The following is an 18219-nucleotide window of genomic DNA, read 5'->3' as shown; positions in this document are numbered from 1 at the left end:
ACATAATAGTTTTATAAACAAAATTAAAGTGATGTTTAAATCGATACATGTACCGTCGATTATACTAAATTTTTCTATTACAAACATATAATCATTTCTTTAATGTAATTCATAATGTCAATCATAAAAGAAATGATTTATACTCAGATTGTTTAGTTTGTTTATTTTACTTAAAAATAAATCTATAGTTTTTTTTTAGAGATCCATAGTTAATATACTCTCAAATTACTCCACCATTTAGTATTGAAGACCCAAAGTTGTTAGCCTCAGTTTTTATTTTTATTTTTGGAAAAAGCCAAAAGAATATATCAACATTAAAAGGCATCAGAGGTAGTAAATTAAAGATCATAAAAATGTTCAACACTAATAGTTGGTCACATAAGCAAATTACACCATTACAATGTGGCAAACAGAAGAGAATTATAACACCAAAACAACTCACACTTAAGAAAAAGACATGTTAAAGAAGCATGGGCTGCACATTAACTGATAAGAAAAGACCAGGACTATGCTTAAATCGAAAGAAACTTGCACACCTAAACTCAACAAACTAAACCAACAGAGGTATGTGCTGCCACAAAGAAGCATGGACTGCAGATTAACTGATAAGAAAAGACCAGGACTATGTGACCTCCATCTTAGCTTGTAGCCTCTCAAATTACTGCATCATTAATTTCAAGAAAGTCATTTACCGAGCACAATAATTGACAAACTAAAAAATAACAATCCAATCAAAACAATTGTAACAAAATGCCTCAATATATCTTTTAAATGTGTTAGACCATCCAAAATGCAAATCTTTTTTGTTTTCAGCAAATGGTCTCTATGTGCTTATGGAGTTTGTGGAAATCAAGGAATGAATGTTTCCAGAATAATATTCAAGAGGAGGGTTTACATATCATCTATAGGGTCACATCAGTTTTGCAAGATTGGAGTTGAGCAAACTTTAGGAATGCACAACAAAATTATGCAGACCAGAATTATAATCGCAAGAACAATGCAGAAGAGTCTCAATGGCACATACCTGATCTAGGCTATTTAAAATGTTACATAGACTTCTTTTTTCCAGCAATAGAAGAAGATTGGCTGTGCATAAACGCTACACGACCATCACGGCAGTATTAGTATGGCCGGAACAACATGGATTTTAGTATCAGAACATACTAATTCTTTTAATGCTAACTAAAGAACTAATTGTTCTATCCCCATTCAAATTAACGTCATTGATCTCTTCTTACGCTTCCTCCACATTAGCTACAACAACAAATTTAGAATATACAGTAAATCACTAAGAAGCTACAAACTAATTAACTCAGCTTTAAATCACTATCATTTCAATTCCATAATAGCTAGCAATTCTTCAAAGAAATTAATATCATAACATATACTTGATTAATCAGACCCCAAAAATCTCAAAATACCAACAAACATCCTATTATATGCCGATTCTACTACACTGTGACTGCAGAGAAATATTTCACAAACTGTGGTACCTGACAGCAGCCAAGCAGCTTGATCCGGTGCCAGGAAATATCAACCTTCCTTACCACTGCAAGAACACTGGTGCAGCAGAACGGAACAGCTGAAGATGACACACCACAAAAAGTCGAGCAGACTATATACCGCATATATCCTAGAATTTCACTCTTCACAGATCCATTCACAATTAGAGGACATGATAATTGATGAAGCTCTAACTCCTTTCACATATGCAAAGACTGGAAACCCCGAACAAATTAACATACAATTTCCTCAATAGTTGTTGAACAAAGCTCAATCTATACTAACAAAACCAGACCATAACTTCTTCGTACACCAAACATATGCATCGGAAATTTATAATTACCTACCAGGACCTAGGCACGTTAAGGATTCAGTCGCAAAATATAATAGAAATCAACTAAAACATATATAATAGAAATCAACTAAGACCCAAGTGGAGAGATAGTCACAAATAGAATAAACTAAACATAAATCTAAAATTAAAAAAAGAGATAATAACAGTTCTTCACCATGTTAATTAAATCCTATTTTCCATTCTCAAAAGCAACTTACTGGTGCCTATTTGCCAAGATGGAAATTAAATCCTTCGCCATGTTACCTAATAACATTAATATCAATTAAGATAATAAGGTTTCAATTTTTTAAGTACGTGGAAACCACCAAACTCATTGAATTAAGAGACCTAATTTGAAAGGTCCCTACAAAATCAAGGATGAGTTTAGTGGTTTACTCAATTTGAACTGTGCATCTTTCATTGAATTACTTGCCACTTGGAACTGCCAAGTGTAGTATGAAGGTCTCTGCGGAGTTCATCAGAGTTCCAAGGGTAAGGTGCAATTTTCATTGAATGAATCCACGTCCAATACAGAGATTATATCCTTCAAATACACCAACCATGGCAAATCAAATAATGAAAAAAACTTGAAACTCTTCCAAGTTTATGAATCTCACAATTACTTTGAAAATAAAAACTCAACAAAACATTTCAAGTTAATGAATCTCTCAATTAAATTGAAAATAAAAACTCATCAAGAAATTGAAAATAAATAAAGAGGTTTGAATTTGACAGAGGCGTCAGTTTTAATTACTAAGGAGCTGAGAAATTATACACAATGCAAAAGGGGTTGAGAAATAAAAAGAACATAAAGAAATAGAGGATTGATTCCCAAAAGTTATAACCTTAATCAAATATCTTCTCCAGCTTCATCTTACACTTGTTCAGTTCGGGTTCCTCATGCATGACATTGGAATAAACAAAAACACGGTTGTCTTCATCGTCCTCTGATTTACGAAAGTCTCCATATTCAAATTACAGATGGAGATGTAAGTGATCTGAGATTGAGAGTTGGGAAACACAATTGTTCAAAAAAGGAGGGAAACCTTACAGATTCTTCAATCTCAGACTTGACGACCTAAAACGGATACTGAGTGATGGAAAATGAGACACTTCGTTCTAGCCTACTCGACAAAAACATCCCTACTACAAAAATAATATATACAAAATATTGAAGACGTCAGTTACTGCTGGGAAACAAAAATTGAGATCATACAAAACTGGCAAAACAGTTGAACCATTCATGACAGACTCAAAGAATAAATTGCTATTGATGATTAGTCTACCTGAAAGACCTGAACCTATATGGCAAAGGATGGCTGCTCTGAATGGAAACAATTTCTGCTCAAAATAGTACAAACCTTCCACCTCATAATGCTGATGCAACTCCTACATGTATCATCAAAGTATCTGCTAAACCATCAACATTATGAAGGAAAATAACTTGCTAAAGAAACTATAGCAGAACATAATTTAATAGTATCCTATTCACAATGAAATGTGCATTTGTTTAACAGCAAATTGGAATCAAAATTATAGAGTTTGAAAGACCACTATTAGTTCTCAAGTAATGATTGACTAATATGATTCAATGAGATGGTTGCAAATTCTCTTTGAAAGTATATGTGATCTAAATGGGCTAACTTACAACTAATTAGAAATGACCACATGCATGATCGGTCTACTGATCAATAAAACTTGTTGTATTCAAGAATAAGACATTAAAAAGGATTTCAAAAATAACATTGGATTAGCAAAACCATCACTCAGTAGGATTCAAGGATAGCACAACATGTAGTATAATAAACTTCACTGTAATCATAAATTCAAAGTATGCATACTCTGTTATATACTAACTTATGTATAACAAACAAAAGATTCAAAGCATGCATACTCTGTTATATACTAACTTATGTATAACAAACAAAAGAATGAGGGCCACTTAAAGTTCATGGATGTACTGTCAGAATATACCTTTTATTGAATTCTTATTTAAAATTCAAGTACTGCAACATATAGGTGTGCACAACATGACTCTGTTCAGATTACCTCAACGAAAAGAAAAAAAAGTGCTTAGCCAATCATGACTTTGAACCAAACAGACATTCAGATGTAAATTTAAAATTCCAGCAAACAAAATCAATGGACTCAATTTTCAGTCCCAGTAAGAGAAGCAATATCAAAGCAGATAGCAAGGCAATTCAAAAACAAATCTGATCACACATAAAAAAATTAAACAAATAAATGACTCACTCTGATTTCAATAAAAAAAAATGTATCAATCTATTGTTGAATGAGACTTGAACAGCAGTGCTGATGTATAGAAAGAACCTCCATCTTTCATGATTATGAACACAAATTGGATAAATAGAGAACAATTGTTGATCCATTATTAGAGAAGAAGCAAGTAGCCAAAATATCAATCAAATAAACTAAACCAAAATATAATAGAAATGTTAACCAAATCTGTAAAGCACCAAAAGCAACTTTGCGATTAAAGAAATGGAAATAATCATGGATAGAATCAAACTAAACCAGAGAAAAAAAGATAAAGGAAAAAATATTTTAGCCAAAACTCAACACTTCAAAACTAAAATTGATATATAGAGTATTTTGAATGTGAAATGGGTTTTAAAAATTTAAATAATATACCAAATTATAGGTGAAAATTCATAGAAGCAATATATCAAATAGGTGGGGGCAAAAGTAAGAAGAAAATCTGATTCGCAAAGGGGATATATATTTACCTTTTGTAGTTTATGTCTTTAAGATCTAGTTGTTGCTTGTTCTCATGAGTATTTGCCAAGGCTGAAACAAAAAAATGGAACATATAATATATAGATTTGTTGAGAAAGAAAAATATGGAAACAAAATCCTTCACTTGTTAACTAATAAACAAATGAAATAGCGGTAGAAGACAAACAATCTCCACAACCCTCTCTTCTACTTTTTCCTTTTTAAGTTCTGACATTCAATTTTCCATGTCTAACAGAAAGGAGTTTATAATCAATGTTACTACAAAACAATCAAAGAGTTAAATTCTTAAACGACAACGAAGAAACTAACAAACCAGACGTGTTGATTTGGACCTCATCCCGTCATAATTTGCACCAGCACGTGAAATCAGCTTAATGAGATTGAATCGTTCATGACAACCGCTCATTTTTGCCACCACCCGATCCATTCTTTGAATCTTACAACCTGCACAATTTGATTCAGCAAGAAAAGCATAGGATTCAGACCGTAGTGGAGCCAATTGACCTAGAGGAAGGATTGGCCATGATAGGCCAAAACAGACCACAGACAACAGGGCAAACCGCAATCAAGAAAGCACAGTCCAGAAACAAACCACATAGGATTCGATAAACATAGTCCAGAGTGAACAAAACACAATCCACAACAATAACAAATTTTGTAGGCTGTAATCAAAACCAGATAAACCGACACCGAATCAATAACTTACGATTCAAAATCGAACATATCAACCCAAAACAGATGGATCACAAATCAAGCAACACAATCGTGGATGGCAGAAATGATTTCAAAAACAGGAACACAGCAAGCCAATTAAAGAGAAATGGAACCCAAAATACTTGAAACAGGCTTACCAGTTACCACCGAGAGAGAGAGACAGAGCGAACTACTCAGAAAACCGAACTGGAAGCCGACCCTAAACGGCGGTGACCGACGCCGGAGCGTGGACGTCAAACGGAAGCTCAAACCCAAAAGGGTTTCAGTCACTGTTCATCTTATTCCACAGACAATTGTTCATCGTGTTTCCTTTAAAGATCAAATCATCATAGGATTCAATAATTTTGCAAAGAATCAAAACTCTAAAACTGGAAAAGGAAACTGTATGAGAGAGTTTGTTTGGTTTTATGAAGGGAAGAGAAGAGGAGGAAGGTGTATGAGAGAGGGGGAGAGATAGTTTAGGCTTGTGAAGAGAAAAATGAAAATGGATTGAGAGAAGAGGAAGAAGAAGATGTTGTTCTGTACTTTTTGAAACCGACCTTTTTTGTTTTCAGGGAGTCTGAAACCGACCTTATGTTTCAATTGCTCAAATTTCTGTTATGTCACGTGATGGCATCAAGTGCATCATATACCCTCCCCTACACATTACACAAATGGCATGGCTGTATAGGCTGATATGTCATGCGCACCATATTCAAAAAGAACCATCCTTCCCGCCCAGCAAGGGCAAAGCAGTAAAAAATGAAAATGCCAATCCTAGGGTTTTGCTAGGGTTTTTATGCAACTTTTCTTTTCATTTGTATTGTTAAGATGTTCTTTGTATTTGTATAGTAGAATCTGATAACCTGTTTTTGTGTTAAAAATCTGATAATCCATTTTTGTGTTAAACTACTGTTACCATATTGTCCACTGCTCACCTAGCAAATTTAGTTTTTGATTTCATATAAAAACAATCAAACTATATCCTTACGAAAAATATCTGAATTGTTACACAAACGTCACAAATATACTAAAAAAAAAAAATTGCTAATTAATCAAATTAAATACTAATGTAGTAGATTACAATTCTCATCCAATGAATTTTTATTGATAGAATTTATTAAAATTGTTTGTAGTTTTTGAAATATTTATTCATTTGGGGCAACTTTTAATTAGAGTTTTTGAGTTAATTTAAAAAGAGCACTATTTCACGATCTGATCCGTCATGGTGTGTTTGCAATGTATCCCACACCTTCTTAGCAGTGAGATTGTCTTCTACTATTTCATTTTCTTTCATGCTTAGTGGAATTGATAATAATAGATGAGTTTTAGCATTCATGATGTGTTTACACTTTCTATTGGAATGTATCACCACTAGTGATCTAACCCGTGCGTCGCACGGTTAAAAAATTTTGTTCATTTTTCTTGAATCGGATCTCGTTCGGTTTTCTTCAACCATTCACCTACATACCGTGATAAATATTGATTTGCATAAATAAATATTAAAAGAAATACGGACTTGCACAAACAAATGTAAAAAGAGAAAATATTTCATATATAAAACGAAAGATAAATTATACGTTAAACGCAAAAGGCAAAAAAAAAATAACGGAAATTTTGAAATAGACATACAAATTACAAACATTATACTAAAAAAAAATAATGACATCCAAAACCTACGTTCAACATAGAATAAACATTCAACTAAAAGCATTACATGTTTTAACACAACTAAAAATAAAAAGAAAAATATATATTTTAGTGTAATAAATAATGTCATTTAGGTTCAAAGATGAGCTACAACAACTAAATTAATTGGGTTCAAGTAATTAATGAGCTCGACCAAATGACAGATTGTTCGGGAGAACCCAAGTTTGATTCTTTGATGAAACAATTCTTGGATAGACTATATTTACTTCACGATCGAACTCCATGCTACCAGTAGGCATGGAAATGGGGTGAGGTGGGAACGGGGTTTACCTTCCTAATCTCAGTCCCAGATTGACATATACTTACCTATTGCCCTACTCATATCCAACAGGGATGAGAAATTGAATCTCATTCCCATCTCCGACGAGTTCGAATTTCCCCTCCCCATCCCCGTACACAAAAAGAATCATCTTTTTTAATACAAAAGAAGTTTTCTCTAGCCCCTAGGGTAATGTTGTATTGTAGAAGAGAGACTGATGATGGGAGATTGGTTTTGCAGATTGACATATACTTACTCGTTGTCTTACCCATATCCAATAGGGATGATAAATTGAATCTCGTCCCCGTCTTCGACGAGTTCGGGTTTCCCCTCCCCATCCCCGTACCAAAAGAGAATCATTTTCTTAATACAAAAGAAGTTTTCTCCAGCCCCTAGGGTAATGTTGTATTGTAGAAGAGAGACTGAGGATGGGAGATGTGTAATAAGGAGAGAGAACTCGAGTGATTGCAGACATATACTGACATTCTTCCTAACTGAGTGAAATGGTTTATGATTTGAGTTTTTATTTTATATAAAAAAGTAATAAAGTAATTTTTTACATTCAGGGACGGGTTTCGCTTTGGGTACCTCTATCCCTGTAACCCGTCCCATACCCCATATTTTGAAATTAAGGAAAACTGAAACCCATATCCAAACCCAATCAAAGCAGAAAAAACCCGTTCAACTGGGATGGATTTAGGCGGCTACCTGTGGGTATGAATTTTGGTGTCATGCCTAATTACCATATCCCTTCTCATAGAAATCAAATGGTTAACACACACACAAAAAAAGGCCACATCAAATAATAGTTGGGAGGTCAAGTATCAACATAACTTCTGGCGTGTTAGAGCGTTTAATAAAAATTTGATAATACAAATAGTTATAATTAAAGAGTAAGGATCCACACCATGTGTAAGGAAAAATACTTACACTAAAGCTCAACAATTAAATCAAATGATCCAACAATTCATAAATGAATGATCCCTCAATTCATAAATGTTATGTAAGAAAGGCACGTGAGTCACATTTATGTTTATTTTCGTCTTTCTTGTTTTTCATAGGGAATAAAATGATCCTCGAATCTATAAAAAGTTAAAGAAATCGAACACCACTTATGCAGGGACCAAAATTCAATTTGGCAAATAAAACTACAATGTCAATGAAAATATAAAACGCAAATAAACAATTTGACTAAATCCAATTCTAAATTTCAGTTCAATTGTTTAATTCATATGGATTCTTTGATTTATGCTAACCTACAATATGACCAATTAGTCCCCTTTATTGCTCATTTGTTTCAAACGCATGTGGACAATGAAAATATTCCAACATAAGATTCAAGATGAAATTTAAGTACAATGTTGTTCTCTCTTGACGTATTAATCAATAAAGGGGATTTTTTTCATTGTTCACATGCGTTCGAAACAAATGAACAGTAAAGGGAATTGATTGTTTTTGTGAAGAAATTTTTATTTGAATGCCTCAATCGTAAATTAGGTTCCACGCATTAAACAACGTTTGTATTACAATTAGTTCGTGATTGATTAGTGGAACTTAATGCCTTGACTTTTGTTCAAATTTATTTGATTTTGTCTTCCTTGATGACACACCCTGGGTTTACTCGATGAAAAAGGGATGTCAAGGGAAGAAAGCAAATTGCGGAAAATTTCTCACGTCACAATTTTCTTAATTTTTTGGTTGAATATTTTGAACCGCATGATCTCTTGAATTTAACGGTCCATATTTGGTGTAAGTCAAACAGATTATACCTGATGTGTGACTCATAATCAAATGAGACGTGAGTTACGACACGTAATTTATAAAAGAATAAAAAAAAAGTTAAATTAAATAAGTTTCTTTTTTTGTCAAGAAACTAAATAACTTTCTATTTAATAAAAAAATCCCAACACTTGGTTATTAACTGAATCATTCCTCTAAAAAATTTATACACGTCCTTGTGATTTTATATTTTTTTATTGTCAAGTTACTTGGTGATTAGAAATTCACATTTATAAGGTAAATAAATAGAATATCTAGGGTTCGAACCCCGACCCCTGCATATACTATACAATATCTCTATCAATTGAGCTAGACTCACGAGAACTTTGATTTTATATCTATTGATCATTATTTTTGAATAATTTTTACCTATTTATCACACAAAAGAAAATAAACTATTATTAGTGCCCAGGTCAATCAACTATGACTTTGCACAGAACAATAACCAATCCTTGACATGTAAAAAAAACTGATAAAATAACTTTTCTTGTTCATATTTCCTGCGTGTCAAGAGTTTATGCAATATCCTCCAATATTTCATGTGGTTTTCTTGGATTTTTAATTTATTTTCTTTTTTCAAAAAATAAATCATAAAATTATAGTTTATCACTTTGTAGTACATTTTTAAATAAGTCTATAAAAATATGAATATTTCAAAAAATTATAGAAAGTCTATATTTTAATAATTGACTCAATTTAATTTATATAGTTAACTATTTACTATCTTGTTTCTTTTGGTCTAGTGTACAATACCTTTTAAGACAATCAAACCACTTTCCATATTGCAATATTTCTACCATTTACTTAGGTGTATGAAGATCTGTTTACTATTAATTTAAGAAATTTGTTGTTCACAGAATCACACATAGTGTTTGGCTGAAACACAATACCAAAATACCCCTTCGGCAGTTAACTGCTGCGGAAGTTAACCGGCGGTAGTTAACTACCGCGGAACTTCGGCAGTTAACTGCCGCGGAATTTCAAACATGAAATTAAATAAGGAAATACACCTAAATGTTCCATTAATTAAATTTAATTCTTTAGTAATTTTAAGAAATCAAACATAATTCTTTTTATGATGTTGTTGATTTCATTCATATGATTTTTATTGCCATAAATGAAGAAATATAATAATATTAGGAACGGAGATCCCAGAGTTACAAATTCAATCACGTTTCTTACTAATAGAAAAGATGTTTTATTTGTACCAAAAGAAAATGAAAAAAAAGGAGGTTTCGTTGATAGAGTAATTACAAATATAATTATTTGAAAGAGAGATGAATAATATCTGCAATTAATAGACCTAAAATGATGATTCAATAAAAAAATGCATCAACAAAAAACGTTATAAATGATAGAATAATTATATTTGTAATTAATTGAAATTAATTTCATTGATGTCTGTCATTATTCATATGTTTGACTAACCAATTATTATTTTAATTAACATGAAAAAAGCAACAAAAAAACGCAACAACAAAGAAAAATGTCTGCCATCGGTAGTTAATGGACCTAAAATGATGATTCAATAAAAAAAATTCAACAACAAAAAACTTTATAAATGATAGAATAATTATATTTGTAATTATTTATAATTAATTTATTGATGTATGTCATTATTCATAGGTTTAACTAACCTATTATTACTTTATAATATTTCAGATATTATTCATCTCTTTTTCAAATAATTATATTTGTAATTATTCTATCAATAAAACCTCTTTTTTTTTTGTACAAATAAAACATCTTTTCTGTTAGTAAGAAACGTGATTGAATTTGTAATTCTGGGATCTCCGTTCCTAATAACATTATATTTCTTCATTTATGAATGAAATCAACAACATCATAAAAAGAAGAGCAATGCTATATCTCTAGAAAAATAACATCAAGAATTCTTCAAGAATATAGAATAGCCAATCACAATGCACTATTTGCCACAATTCAAGGAGGAGTGGCTGAAAAATAGGAAGTTGACAAATAAATCATCCAATTAAAATTTGTCAACTGTGTCTTGAAAAATTCTTGAAGCTATTTTTCTTGAGAAGTAGCATTTTCCTAAAAAGAATTATGTTTAAGTCCTTAAAAGGATCAAAGAATCAAATTTAATTAATGGAAAATTTAGGTGTATTTCCTTATTTAATTTCAGGTTTGAAATTCCTGGCAGTTAACTGCGGAAGTTCCGCGGTAGTTAACTACCGTCGGTTAACTTCCGTGGTAGTTAACTGTCGAAGGAGTATTTCGGTATTTTACTGGTGTGTTTCAGTCAAACACTATGTGTGAACAACAAATTTCTTAATTTAATCCCATTGATAATTTAGTAAGTAACCAATAATGGATTGGTTCATGTCGTAAGGAACTTGAACCCTTAAGTATGTGATAAGGAGTTTAATTTATGTCTTATTCATATGAAAAAGAATTGAATGAAAGATGAGAACCCAATTCATGTGCTCCACAATTTCTTCGACGAAGATTAATAATTGTTAATCGACGGTGAAAACTTTGTATCAATATTATAATACCAAATGATTTATTAAGTATAATATAACTCAAAATCTATTAAAAATTATATCTCAAAACCATAAAAACAAATACTCCAACAGTCACATAATAAGTGAGTCATTTGTAAAAAAAATATTGTCTCAAAAAAATTGACACATTTCGCTTTTCAATATAATATTAATTACTTTTTTTCAATGTAAAAGATAACATTTTTTTATCCATTTGTCCGAATTCTTTTTCTAATCTCTCTACCTTTCTTCTATTGGCAATAGATGCTACCAATATAGGCTACCTAATTTAAACATTAGAAGCACATCATTTAATGTACTATGATAGACTCTATTAGGAACGATTTTTTTATAAATTACAAATTTTCACGTCAATCAAGGTTAGTTTAGTCAAAGACAAATTATCTTGGGCATTTGATTTAATTATGAGATATTAGTCAATCCAGCTTCTCCATGACTTTTAGTAATTTCTTAAATTTTATTCAATGTCCACTTATCCCGTGCATTTTAGTTGCCGAGGGTTCAATATTATGTAGAATTGAAGTGACGCGATATTCTAAATAGTAGAATCATTATAGCGGGAACAATTTATTTTTATTTTTTTATAAATGACAACTTTTCCCGTGTATCAAACTTAGTTTAAGTGACAACCTTCTCTTGTGTGTTTTAACCATGTTTGAAATTTTTGTCAATGTCAACCACTCCAACGCATTTCAGTCAAAAGGGTTCAATATTTTTGTAAAACTGAAACAATACGATAGTCTAATAGTATGACATTATAGTAGGAACAAATTTTCCCATGTATAATAGTTTTTTACATTGTTTTCCAAAAGTATAATAGTTTTTGGCACTCCTCCGGCCGCCTCACACACTATTCCACTATCACCATTTTCATCCAAATGACCTTTTTTTACGTATATTTAGTAGAGTTTTTGAATATAGATAGATTTTTAAATATTATAATAAGTATTTTAAATATTTTATAGATAGATTGATCTAAAAAAATACTTGAGAAAAAAATATGAACATTTTGGTTTCCACTTTTTAAAAATTATTTTTTAAATTTGTTTTAAAAGATAATTATATTTTAAATATATTTAAACCCATTTTATTGTAAGCTTAACTGTACATCCACACAAAAAAATCAATGACATTTTTTTTGTTTGAAGTAGTATAATTTACGTGATGCTAGTTAGCAATCCATATTATGTCTTATGTATAAAAAAATCTATATTTTTTCCTTCAATTTTTAAGTTCTTATATAAAGTTAAATTACAATGAAATAAATTCTTAAATTCAATTTTATATGTGACTTTATTATGCATTAGTGACAATTTATTTTTTTAAACTTTTATTTCAAAAAATATATTTTTCTAAATTTTAGTGTTAGTGAAAAATATTTAGCTATTTATTTTATTTTATATTCTTCACTAACAAATCAGTTAAAAACATCCCCTAATTTTTTTTCTGTATATATTTTTTATCAGTGAAATATATTGTCCCTAATTTTTATAGATTATTAAAAAAAATTCAAGTGCACCAATCGAAAAATATATTCCATTTTATAAAATTAAACATAGTTTTTCTCAATTTTTTTTTCCAAGAAAGATTTTATTATTCATTTGTTAATAGGAAAAATATGTTAACGGGCTCAAAAGCCCAACCAGTAACCCAGAACCCATTAATGCCCGACCCAGTAACCCAATAACCAACACATAAAAATCTATCAGCAACACACTTCTTCTAACCCTAGCCGCCACCCCCTCTCTCTCACCCTCTCATGCGTTTCTTCCCCCTTTCTCCAACAAACCATCACCCTCTCTTTAATTTTGAACAAAAACCAACCACCACCTTCAAAAAATAAAACCACCATTATTTTCCTCTCATTCTCCTCAAGAAAACCCATAAATTTATTTTAATTTTTGAGGAGATAAAATTTTGAGTGTGCATCTTCTCTGATATTTTCCGGCCACCATGAGCCACAAGTCCAAAAATGAAGTTCGTCGTCTGCTTACTCCATGCATCAACAACGAAATCCACAAAAAATTACAGTTGGAATAACTTTGCCGGAGACAACATCAACGACAATTGCCTCTGTCTTGCCATCATACATGCAACAACAAAAATCAAAAGATGAAATTGGATGTGATTTTGTTGTATTTTCAAGAAATGTAAGATTTTTTTTTTGTAGATCAGTGAATCTGTTTAAGCTTTTTTTGATTTGATACGAATGATATTCTCTGGTAATCCTTTTATAACTTATAAAAAAAAAGTTCCTTTTCATTTGTTGGTCATGCAAAAATCATTTTAGGAAATGAAGATCTGGTACCATTAAAAAATTAAGACTTTTCTTGTTATGATATAAGAAGATTTTTTTACCTCTGGTAGTGATATTTTGTTGCCAAATCAATTTTGTTTTTTTTTTTCCTATGTTCTTGAACGGCAATTTTGTTTAGTGTCAATGTAAAAGATAGTAACATTTATTTTATCCATTTGTCCGAATTCTTTTTCTAATCTCTCTACCTTTCTTCTATTGGCAATAGATGCTACCAATATAGGCTACCTAATTTAAACATTAGAAGCACATCATTCAATGTACTATGATAGACTCTATTAGGAACTTAATTAACTGGGCCACTCCCTACTAAAAACTTTTTTAATTATTATAATCAACTTTAATCTATGATTCTTGATTTTGTGTCTACAGTGTGATCTTTTTAAGTGTAAAGATAGGTGTTTTGATTAATGACTACTCTTCACATTCTTGTATCTTGAGACAAAAGATACAATTGCATTTTTCCTTACTAGAAACTCATTATATAATAAAGCCTGTTGGTTGAAATCTTTGGTCAATCATTTTACTTTTCCCGAATCTTTCCTCTAACACTTGTTGGGTGCCCAAACCAATACCATGTTAATGATGACAATATAGGAATCTGACTTAAGGCTTACACTAAGTGTAAGAGTGGATATTGAATTTGGTGGAAATCTTTGGTCAGTCATTTTACTTCTTCCTGAATCTTTCCTCCAACACTTGTTAGGTGCGCAAACCTAACAAGTGTAGCTTCTAACACTTGAGGTATACGTGGACTTCAGCCCCACAACTTTGGTTTGGCGAAGACTTTTTTGACAAGTACAAGGATCTCGATGACCCTGGCCATGTTGCTTCTAAAATCATCACAAATAATCTTATGCAACACAACAGTCCGATACATAAGTTTCATCTTTTCATACCTTATGACTACAATTTCAAGATCATAATTGAATTCCTCAATTATGTTTTTGTCTAGGAGGGATATTAAACATCTCGGGTTTTTGAACTATGGAACACATGTCGATCAAATACCATAATTTACTATCCTTGCTTGTAAGGAATTGACTAACTTTAAATTTTTCAGATTTAACTTGTCAATTCCACATAATTTATGCGGCTTTAAAAGATTGCTTAATCTTCACTTATCTAATGTTACATTCGAGTCCGGTGCACTTAGGGTCTTATTTATGGTTGTCCATTACTTGAAAAGCTCATCATTCAATTTTGTGAAGGTTTTGAATATTTTGATATTTCTGTTCCTACTCTCAGAGTCTTATTGCTACAATTTCATCAAGAGATGAAGTCAATTTGTCTCAAGAAAGCAAAGAATTATTTGATCTTACAATCAGGGCTTATATGAACACAATATCCGGTCTGATAATTTTTTTTTTCCAAAAACAACATCCTTAATCGTAGTATATTTACACTTCAGAGTTACGAGGATGTTGATACCCTACAAATGTCGGATCATTTAGAGGAGTTAGCATGCACTAGTTATTGCCTTAAGAATCCACAGATGGTGAATATCCATGTTAGAACTAGGTCTCAGCTTGCAATGAGTTTGATACAGTTCATACTTGTAAATTCTACATCGTTGAAGACTCTTAATCTTACTTTTAATGCTGGTATTGGTTCTAAGAAATTAGATGCATCCATGCTGTTAAGAATTTCACAGAACTTGTTATTGATGGAACGAGCATCACAGAGAGCACAAGTTAAGTTCCTTTATGGTGCCTAATAAAAAAAATGCATATTATATTTTTTCATTTTGTTCATAGCAACAGAAAACAATAATTATATTAATAATTAAAGATCTAATAAACTTTTTTTTAAAAGAGGAAAATAATTATAATAAATATGTTTCTAAAGAGTAATAATATATTAAAAACAGGTTGGTGCTTATGGAAATAAGATTATAAAATTTAATAATGTAAATTTCAAAAAGCGCCACACCCAGTTAAATCGGCTTTTCCCATTAAATTCAGGGGGGGAGGGGTCTGGACGGAGGCGGATTTTGTTGCCATGTAGTTAACCTTCTTTCAATGGTCTTTTAATTTGCATCTTTTGCATTTTTTAGGTGAATAAATCAATTACTAAATCTTATCTTATCCTTAATATATTAGTATCTCATCATTTATATATTAGTACTTTACTCATTAGTATCTTACCTATATTGAAATTTAAGTTTGAACTAGCAAAAACTCATTTTATTGGTTAAAGTTTATATAGATCCCCCAAATTTATTTGTGACGGACATGATTTGGTAAGATTTACGAATTTTAACTAATAAAAGAGTAAGTAGCGAATGTATTGCTACTTTCTAATGCTACTCTTTAAGTTTTATATGACAATTTAAGTTGATATTGATTTGGTTTATACTTGTTCTATTGTTTAATCTGGGTTTTGGTTAAATTACTAAGGAATACAAGAAAACGAGAAAAATGAAGTTTTTTTTTAATATTCTATATAATATACCATGCTTTGCTTTCAATATTTTTTCTTTTGGTAAAGCAAATTCATTAGCATTTTTTGGAATAAAAATATAATCTATCGAGAAATTTTCCGTTGTTGCGTGTGACTCAAATTCTTGCATGTGGCTCGGTTTGAATTCACAACACCAACAAATCGCACGAGCAGAACAACTAGTTTTATTTTATACATAAAAGTTGTTAAGTTTATAGATAATTTTTGACCTAAAACCTCAATTTCGTCCTTGAATTTTGAAAAATTGGCCAAATTCGTCCCTGAATTTTTCGAAATATCTATTTAGTCCCTGAATTTTACAAACGTCCATCAAATTGGTCCCTCCGTCAAATAGCTCCGTTAGTGGTGATGACATGTCCTCTTGCATGTTGTGTTGTCATGTACACGTGTCAACAAGGCAGCCACGTGTACAAGGACTAAATTGATGGAAATGGAAAAAATTCGAGATTTAAGGACTAATTTGATGGATATTGTTATAATTTAAGGGTTGATATGATTGATTTTATTTGCAGGGAATGAGTACAAGGAGATATGGCATGAGAGGACCAGTGATTTCAAATGACAGACATAAACAAACACCACTGAGGGGTCCTGCTCCACAAAATCCAACTGCTCCTAGACTTATTAGAGTTTCAAATCCAAATTACGGGTCATCCGCTTCTACGCAACACCAATACATGGAGTTTATCCCAACTCCAGGATTTCCAAAGCAGTGATTCTTGTTTAAATTATGTTTTTGGACTAGTTTAATTATTGCTTTTTGGACTCTTTTAGTTTATGGTTTATTGGATATGTAATCACTCAAGAACATCAAATGATCTGATGACTTGATGGATATGTAATTTGCATTTTTTGGCTATGTAATGACTTATGAACATCAAATATATGACTTATGATGGTATGCAAATGTATGTCTTTTTATAATCAAAGTGTCTGTCTTTTACTTTTTACTTTATTTAGCAAAAGTATGCACCAAGGATATCTGTTGTAAAAATTCAAGGACCTATTTGATGGTATTTTTACTAATTTGAGGATCGATATGATGGATATGCATATAATTCAAGGACCATTTTGATTGAAATTTTTTGGCAGAAGGGTTTGATTCATTCATTGACAACCTCTTTTCATTACAGCTTTGCAACATTACATGGACTTGGCACAATACAATAGCATTCTAAACAACTCAATCAAACATAATACTCCTATCAATATCTTAATCAACCTAAGCTCACTTCCTACACAATCAACTTTATCCATCAACCTTGCCTTCCAAACCTCTTCTCTGCCCCTGTCATTTGGCTTCTCTATCAACCCTGCATTTCTTCCATGACTAGCACCATTGTTTTTAAAATAGCCTAGTTCTTCAGCTTCATCAACCCACACAAAAAATTTACAATTTTCATCATCATCCTATACAATCAAAAAACAAAATCAGTACTATTTAAACAAACCATTCACACATCACATAACCATTGTTAAACAAACCTTAGGCAGATGGCATGCATATAAAGGCCTTCTTGGGTTTTGGACAGTGTTTGCTTTTCTTACAACACAAATTCTAGAACACCAACAATGAAGCTCTCTCACATCATCATTGTACATAGAGCTTGAAGATGAAGACCGACTGTTGTAGTTGTTTTTGCCCATACGCCCACTACCCATCATATCTAAACACCGAATCTTCAACAATGACCAATGATTTTTTAATTTCGAATTGAATCAACAAAATTAGGGTTTTATGTTTTTTGAATTGGGGAAGAACACCTACTCAATTCATGGAAGAATTTTGGGGGATTTTGAACTCTAGGTGACATTAGGGTTCCATATTTATATATTTGAGGAAGAAAGACCCGTTAATTTGGAAGTGGAGAAAGAGCCG

At 31.5% G+C, this 18219-nt stretch overlaps 1 long non-coding RNA gene and 1 pseudogene across 48 annotated transcripts; one reads left to right on the top strand and one right to left on the bottom strand.

Annotated features, from left to right (window-relative positions):
* Positions 1 to 306: 306 nt before the first annotated feature.
* Positions 307 to 5854, bottom strand: LOC146909746 (uncharacterized). Of its 48 annotated transcripts, none has more exons than XR_015019501.1 (11): positions 5446 to 5854; positions 4908 to 5038; positions 4585 to 4645; positions 3812 to 4174; positions 3124 to 3247; positions 2889 to 2983; positions 2683 to 2799; positions 2056 to 2381; positions 1494 to 1856; positions 1025 to 1254; positions 307 to 661 (listed from the first exon to the last, which is right to left on the bottom strand). It is a non-coding gene; the product is annotated as an uncharacterized LOC146909746 (long non-coding RNA). The 48 variants fall into 48 exon arrangements; XR_015019530.1 differs by having other exon boundaries at positions 1025 to 1099; XR_015019526.1 differs by having other exon boundaries at positions 1025 to 1718; positions 2013 to 2101; positions 2234 to 2381.
* Positions 5855 to 14287: 8433 nt separating this feature from the next.
* On the top strand, positions 14288 to 15594 carry LOC146909745 (F-box/FBD/LRR-repeat protein At1g13570-like; annotated as a pseudogene).
* The last annotated feature ends 2625 nt before the right edge of the window (positions 15595 to 18219 follow it).

The sequence above is a fragment of the Medicago sativa genome, chromosome 7, assembly GCF_051527215.1.
Source record: "Medicago sativa cultivar Bolivia chromosome 7, Bolivia_mono, whole genome shotgun sequence".
Taxonomy (NCBI): domain Eukaryota; kingdom Viridiplantae; phylum Streptophyta; class Magnoliopsida; order Fabales; family Fabaceae; genus Medicago; species Medicago sativa.
The sequence above is the reverse complement of the archived record's forward strand: the minus strand, read 5'-3'. Positions and strand labels throughout refer to the sequence as shown.